Here is an 8,592-nt window from a genome sequence, read left to right on the forward strand (position 1 = left end):
TATATATAGACTCTGCATATGAGAACCTTAAAGCATTAGAAAATTAGGAGACAAACGTATATGCCTATGAATCTAGCACTGTGGTTAGGAGGCTTACACTGGTGTCATATATTTTGAACCCAAATCTTGGGACTATCTCTTTTTAGTTATTTATTTTGCAAAATTTAAATTCTCTTATCCCACTTTCTTTATCTATTAAGTGGATATACAAATGAATTAGTAAAATAAAATAATTCAAGCAAGTTGCTTAGTATATATCATATATATCTCAGTATAATGTAAAACTCGATAAAAGCCAATTTTACTTTTGTATACATTCAAGGCAAATTACATCTATATGTATATATTCATGATACAGACAATGAAATTAATGGGAAGATCATCATAGAATGGGTTTAGCACATAAAGTCTTCTTATAATATAACAGAGCATAAGTATATCCTCCAATAATATATAAATTCAGCAATTCCTACACAAATGCCCAGGAACCACAAGGAAAAAAGAATGATAAAAAGGAAGAGATCAATGACATTTCGCCTGTGTGACTCGGCAATTCTCACAAGCTTTTGCCCATTGATAATGCTTATTTTATCACAATAAGTAAATCAAATTCGTTTCAGAATGATATCTAAATATTAATTAAATGTTATTTTTGGTGTTATGTGACTTAGTTTTTTGCAATCATCTTTGATTATATAGGATTAAATGTACGTAGGCTTAAGACTCAGATAAGCTAGTTCAATTTATGGTTTGTTTTACTTTCCATTTCGAATCTCACTTTAAAAGCCATTTGCATCAGTTTATTTCTTCTAAAAAATGTTCAAGCCATTTTTAATTAAATCACACTGCTTTTCATGTGATAAGTCAGTTCCCTTCTGACCTGTGTGAATGGTCATCTGACTGTTCGAAAACAGCCTTGGAAATGAATGTGGACAGCTTTATTTCTTGGTATATAATCATTATTCAAGTATTTACTACTAAGTATAAAGATTAGGTTTCTAATGTCATCATTCACCAATCTAAACTACACAATAATTTTCAATTTGTCATTATCACTTGCTTAAAGAGCTCACATTTTTGTATACATTTACATTTTTTCAATGCTAAAATGGAAATATCTATAATGAATATTACCAAAGATAACTTCTTCCTTAGTTTTACTTTTTTTGTCTAATCTTTGCCTATCTTGACAGGATACACAAAATATATTTGGCTTCTGGTAGAGTAGTCTGAGTAAGGAAGACCATAAGAATATTTTGTGACTTTGCATGAAAAAATTTTATAACAAGGAACTTGAATTATTAAATATGAGGTAGGAGGTGGGACTTGACTCCGAAGGCAGGGTTTGGACACCAGACCAAACTGAGGTCTAGCTAAAACAGGGACATGTGAGAATAATATATATTAATAAAACAGGGACATGTGCTGCTAAAGACATATAAGAGTCAATATCTAATATATTTCTGAATGTAGTCCTCAGCTTTCCATAAGACACACCCACCCGTGTGCCATGTCAGTTTACCATTGCCATGGCAACACCTGAAAATTACCATCCCTTTCCATGGCAATGACCTGATGACCCAAAGCTTACCAACCTATTTCTAAAAGTAGATCATAACTTAGAGATGGTAACAGAGATTAGAGTTAAAAGAGCTATTGCAGAAACCTATGTGTAAAATAAAGATGTTCAGGGCTTGGACCAAGTTCATGGAAATCAAAGTGGAAAGATAAGGTTCTAAGAGTGATTTCTAGTATAAAATGAATAAAACTGGTGACTGGATATATTTAGTTCATGTTTTAAAACAATACAAGTATGAGGTATACAAGAATAAGAAAAGATAGGCCGGGCGCAGTGGCTCATGCCTGTAATTCCAGCACTTTGGGAGGCCGAGGCAGGCGGATCACGAAGTCAAGAGATTGAGACTGTCCTGGCCAACTTGGTGAAACCCTGCCTCTACTAAAAATACAAAGATTAGCTGGGCGTGGTGGCACACACCTGTAGCCCCAGTTACTTGGGAGGCTGAGGCAGGAGAATCACTTGAACCCAGGAGATGGAGGTTGCAGTGAGCCGAGATTGCGCCACTGGACTCCAGCCTGGGCGACAGAGCAAGACTCCAACTCAAAAAAAAAAAAAAAAAAAAGAAGTAATGACCAACTAAGAAACACTGTCTGTCTTCTATATATGCTGCTTTCAACCCTGGGGAACATGTGAGGTGTGTGTATGTGTGTGTGTGTGTATGGTGATGACAGAGAAAAAGGAACATGCCAAATGTACAAATTTGTACATTGAATTTAAAGCTTTAGGAGAGACAAAAGAGAACCCTTCTGTTGCTGAATCCATATGGTTGTCAACAGTAAAAATTTATTTGGTACCTATTACATGCCAAGCACTGACAAAAAGTGGATATCCAATAGCAAATGAGATAAAATATATGCCTACCTATATTGTTCTTACATAACACAAAGAAGAGGCAAATGGGGAAGATAAGCCAATAAACAATATAAACTTAAGTATTGATAAAATATGGATATATCCATAGATTGATTTGATAGCAGAGAATAGTCTATGTGTGTCTATTGCAAATGTCCCGCATTTCACCATATGTAAATTGATATTTAATAGCTGTTTACAATAGTGATTATCAAATTTTTTCTGAAACTCAGAAAAATGGGTAACTTCATACAACTACTGTGCTGCATGCATGTACATGCATGATGATAACAGTATTATCATCACTATTATTATTATTAATAATATTGGTCATAGTAATGATAGTTGGAAAAACACTTTTAAATCTTTTTAGGGTTTAATAAGAGGTAACATGCATGGAACTCTTGTTAAATTCTGGATATGTCCTATGCACCATAACTTCATTACCTCAATTAATCCTCAGTTAGCCTCATATAGCCCTATCAGTTACATAATGTTAATATTCTTTATATATTAGAAAGGAAGAAACTGAGATTCAATTTCACAACTATCATTGTGACATTTCTATGGTAAATGTCTTGCTTTTCTTATTTTTTCCAGACTGTGAACACTTAATACTGTCCACAGAAAGGAAAATCATTAAACATTTCAAATTGTGATTATATTTTGATATGGTTTAGCTGTGTTTCTGCGCAAATCTTATCTTGAATTATAGTTCCCATAATCCCTACGTGTTGTGGGAGGGACCTCGTGGGAGGTAATTGGATTATGGGGGCAGTTACCTCCATGCTGTTCTCGTGGTAGTGAATGAGTTCTTATAAGATCTGATGGTTTTATAAGGGATTTTTCCCCCTTTGCTCAGCACTCATTCTCTCTCCTGATGTCCTGTGAAGAGGTGCCTTCTGCTATGATTGTATGGAACTATGAGTTAATTAAATCACTTTCCTTAATAAATTACCTTGTCTCAGGTATTTCTTCATAGCAGTGTGAGAACAGACTAATACAGTAAATTGGTACTGGTAGAGTGGGGTGCTGCTATAATGATACCCAAAAATGTGGAAGTGACTTTGGAACTGGGTAATAGGCAGAGGTCGGAACATACTGGAGGGCTCAGAAGAAGACAGGAAAAGATGGAAATTTTGGAACTTCCTATATACTTGGAGGGCTCAGAATACAGGAAGATGTTTGAAAGTTTGGAACTTCCTAGGGACTTGTTGAATGATGTTGGCCAAAATGCTGATAGTGATATGGACAATAAAGGCCAGGCTGAGGTGGTCTCAGATAGAGATCAGAAATTTGTTGGGAACTGGAATAAATGTGATCCATGCTATGTGTTAGTGAACAGACTGGCAGCATGTTGCCCCTGCCCTAGAGATCTGTGGAACTTTGAACTTGAGAGAGAGAGATGATTTGGGGTATCCAGCAGAAGAAATTTCTAAGCAGCAACGTGTTCAAGAGGTGGCAGAGCATAAAAGTTTGGAAAATTTGCAGTCTGATGATGTGATAGAAAATAAAAACCTATTTTCTGAGGAGAAATTCAAGCCAGCTGCAGAAATTTGCATAAGTAATGAGAAGTCAAATGTTAATCTCCAAGAAAGTGGGGGAAAATAGCTCCTGAGCATGTCACAGACCTTCATGGCAGCCCCTCCCATCAAAGGTCTGGGAGCCTAGGAAGAAAAATGGTTTTGTGGGCCAGGTCCAGGGAATTTCATCCTAGCCACTCTAGCTACAGCCATGGCTAAAAGGGGCCAAGGTACACCTTGGGCCATTGCTTCTGAGAGTGCAAGCCCCAAACCTTGGCGGCTCTCACATGGTATTGGGCCTGAGTATACCAAAGTCAAGAACTGAGGTTTGAGAACATATGCCTAGAGTATGTATGGAAACTCTTGGATGTCTAGGCAGAAGCTTGCTTCAAGGGCAGAGTCCTCATGGAGAAGCTCTGCTACGGCAGTGCAGAAGGGAAATGTGGGGTTGGAGCCTCCACAGAGAGTTCCCACTGGGGCACTCCCTACTGGAACTGTGAGGAAAGGGCCACCATCATCCAGACCTCAGAATGGTAGATCTACCAACAGCTTGCACCATGTGCATGGAAAAGTAGAAGATACTCAACGCCACCATGGGAAACAGCTGGGCCAGAGGGCTGCACTTTGCAAAGTCACAGGGGCATAGCTGCCCAAGGCAGTGGGAGCACACTCCTTGTATCAGCATCTCCCAGACATGAGACATAGAGTCAAAGGAGATCATTTTGGAGCTTTAAGATTTAATGACTAGCTGGGCATGGTGGCTCATGCCTGTAATCCCAGCACTTTGAGAGACTGAGGCAGGCAAACCACTTGAGGTCAGGAGTTTAAGATCAGCCCGGCCAACATGGAGAAACCCCATCTCTACTAAAAATACAAAATTAGCTGGGTGTGATGGTGCACGCCTGTAGTCCCAGCTACTCAGGAAGCTGAGGCAGAAGAATCGCTTGAACCTGGGAGGTGGAGGTTGTATTGAACCGAGACCATGTCACTGCACTCAAGCCTGGATGACAGAGTGAGTCTCTGTCTCAAGAAAAAAAAATGATTAATGACTGTCCTGTTGGAGTTTGGACTTGCATAGGGCTGGTAGCCCCTTTGTTTTGGCCAATTTCTCCCTTTTGAAACAGCAGCATTTACTCAGTGCCTGTACCCCCATTGTATCTAGGAAAGAACTAACTTGCTTTTGATTTTACAGGCACATAGGTGGAAGGGACTTGCCTTTTCTCAGGTGAGACTTGGACTTGGACTCTTGGGTTAATGCTGGAATGAGCTAAAACTTTGGGGGACAGTTGTAAAGGCATGATTGTGTTTTGAAATGTGAGGACATGAGATTTGGGAGGGGTCAGGGGCAGAATGATATGGATTGACTGTGTCCCCACCCAAATCTCATCTTGAATTTTAGTTGTATAATCTTCACGTGTCATGGGAGAAACCTGGTAGAAAGCAGTTGAATCATGGGGGCGGTTACCCCTATGCTGTTCTCATGATATTGAGTTCCAGACAAATCTGATGCTTTTATGAGGAACTTTCCCCTCTTTGCTCAGCACTTCTCCTTCCTGCTGCCATGTGAAGAGGGACATGTTTGCTTCCCCTTCTGCCACGATTGTAAGTTCCCTGAGGTCTTCCCAGCCCTGCACAACTGTGAGTCAATTAAAACTCTTTTCTTTACAAATTACCCAGTCTCGGGCAGTTCTTTAATGCAATGTGAGAACAGACTAATACATATTTCAAACCTATATTAGTTCCTTTATAACACAATTAGACAGATTATTCAACCCATGTGGGAAAGATGGTGTCTTTTCCTCTTTAGTTCCATTTAATAGCTAGCATAATCCCTGACACTCACGGATCCTTACAGTGCTTATTTTTCACTTTTGGCTCTAATAGTGTTTCTATTAACCTTCACCCATTTTTCATGATCACACCTCTCTTTTGGAAATTTCTAATCCTGTACAGGCTTAGTGGAAGGTAGTTTAATTCTTACCATTGAAATCATCAAAATAAGGTTCTCCTTCTTCTCAGCCTCATGGAGGCAACATACATATACCTCAAGTTCAGTCAGACTAATGCCCCTGTGAGAAATCTTGAGAGAGTAATATAATCCTGGGAGTGAAAACTTGACAGCATGACCTAAGGACCTCAGGACATGAGGCCCCATTCACTGTAGCAACAGATGCAGCTTCTGGAGGACCTGCCTTTCTAGAGTGTGAATTTCATATGCTTCTTGCTACATTGGCTCATAATCTGTCAACTAGGCTCCATCTTCAGGTATTAGGATAAGTAAATCAAATTAAATTTGGTTGGACCTACCATGAATCATAATTTTATTATACCAGGAAAGAGACATGGATTAACTGATATCATGGAAGGGTTGCAGAATTTGCCACTTTGGCACAAAATTATTTTGAGTAAAATGTACTTGGAAAAACAGCAAGTACAAGAAGGGCACTCTGACTTCCCTTTTTTTCTTCCTGAAATCAGGCAATTAGAACCCCCATATAGTAGGTATTATCCATATGCCAGGAGGAAAGTAAGATTCTTATTACCAGGGACAGGGAATTGAGGCTGAGAAAAGTCTGTACAAACAAGCTTTGGAAACTAACCCTCAATTTCCTAGTCAGGTCTCTATGATTAACTACGTGTATTAACTTTACAAACAAACCCAAGCCCTCTTGGCTTGTTTCATTTTCACAATCTGTTAGTCTCTGTTCAGCTCAGTATGTAAAGCTTCAACTTTACCTCCTTTCTGAGTCTTCATTTTCTTATGAGAGCTCCTGTGTCATGTAAAACTCCTGTTTCAGACATGTGTATGCTTTTCTCCTGGTATTCTGTCTTATGCCAATTTAATTCACAGACCGAGGTGAAAATTCTAAGAGGATAGAAGTTAATCTTGGCCCTCCGCCCCCGACAACACCATCATAGATGCATGTTTCAAATGGTTATATATTGTATCCAATTTCCATTTATATTCAAAATAAGGAATGTTTTATGGTTTAAGGACAATCTTCCTCTTAACATTTAGGAGATAATGATTATATTTTATTTCCAAGTACTGTTGTTGGTGGTATTTGATTGCCACACACTTATTTTGGGTTATGGGAACAAACAGACATCAGCAGAAGGTATTCTTAAAAATGTAGGCTGTGTACATCTGAGACATGATATTTATTTTATATGAATATACCTAATGTTATCATTCTTCTTTGGTATGCACTAAGTTTGCAAATACCAGAGCAATGAAGTTAAGCTATAACCCAAAAAGAATGATATCCATCATCAACCTTCTCAACTTCTGTATTTGGATACATTATATATTAGTATATTAAGTTGCCTTCTAGTAATTTCCTGTTACTATTCTATAGCTCTTTCAATGCATTCATTTTACTAATTTTGACTACAATTTGGTTATGCTTTAATCTGGTTTTCACATACTCTTTCAAAATTTTTGCATTTGAATTCAGATTAGACAAGTGCTAAAGACATGTGAGAATCAATATCCAATCTATTTCTGAATGTAGTCCTCAGCATTTTTATCTTGAATTAAAACAACTGCAAGTGCTCACAGTACCACCTTTAATCAAGTGTAACCATAAACTACAAAGAATTTAAAATGAAATGAGTATAAGACATTTCACACTCCAAGCAGTAAGATGATAATAAGTTTCCACCTGTTAACATATTAATAACAGTGTTAAAGAGCACAATGTGCCGGAGGTATTACAAGTCTGTGCAATTTTACATGTGTCAAGAAATAGTTTGCTTGTTAGCAACTGGTTAGAGTATCACAGCAAAGTGAATTCCATGGGGGAAACTGGTTGCATAATAAGGAAAAGGGGAAATCTTCATTTCTTTAGTTATTTAAAATAACCTGTGAAGAGCACTGAATAATATAGCAAGGAGGATTTGCCTCTGAGGGTATTAGATGACCTACAGTAATGGATCATTTCCCTCTCTAATGTCTGTGATTAACATGTCATAATTTTGAAAGGCGCACTCAGGAAAAAGAGAGACAGTGAAGACTAATACAATAAGACAAGGCGTGGCACCAAGAAGGGACATCCAATACCAGTGATTTTGGTAATAGGAAGAGGCAGAGCACACGGTTAGACCATCACATGATAATAAGAGGTTGTTAAATGCCATTTTAAAAGATTATTTCACTTTCATCTTATAAGTGATTTTTTCTGTTAGATAAAATGAAAAGTATTTTAGCACTAGACTGAAAATCTGAAAATGAAAAAAATAAAGCAAGTCAAACATAACATCATATACTTTACTTAGAATTTTTAAAAGAAGATTAGAGCTTAATAAAGGCCAAGGCCAAAATGAAAGTTCAACAATACTCCTGTGTTGCTTTTTTATGGTTGAAAGTGAAAAACAAAACAAACATCCATGGAAAGGCCATCAGTGGGTGCTAAGTTAATGTCTAAATTATGTCTAGAATAAGCATTCCTCTTTTTTTATCTTTTTCTAAATATAATAAGATTAAGAAATTCTGTTTCCCAATATGTGTCTAGAAGGAGTTGAGTTTCACCAGCATTTAGCTGGAGTTGAACAGTAAATTTTGAATGAATATTTTCTGAGACCAAGTAGAGAACTAAGCCCCTCCCCTCAACACACACACCAAAAAAAAAAAAAAAA

This window comes from Rhinopithecus bieti, unplaced genomic scaffold (assembly GCF_001698545.2).
Source record: "Rhinopithecus bieti isolate Rb0 unplaced genomic scaffold, ASM169854v2 scaffold_15850, whole genome shotgun sequence".
NCBI lineage: Eukaryota > Metazoa > Chordata > Mammalia > Primates > Cercopithecidae > Rhinopithecus > Rhinopithecus bieti.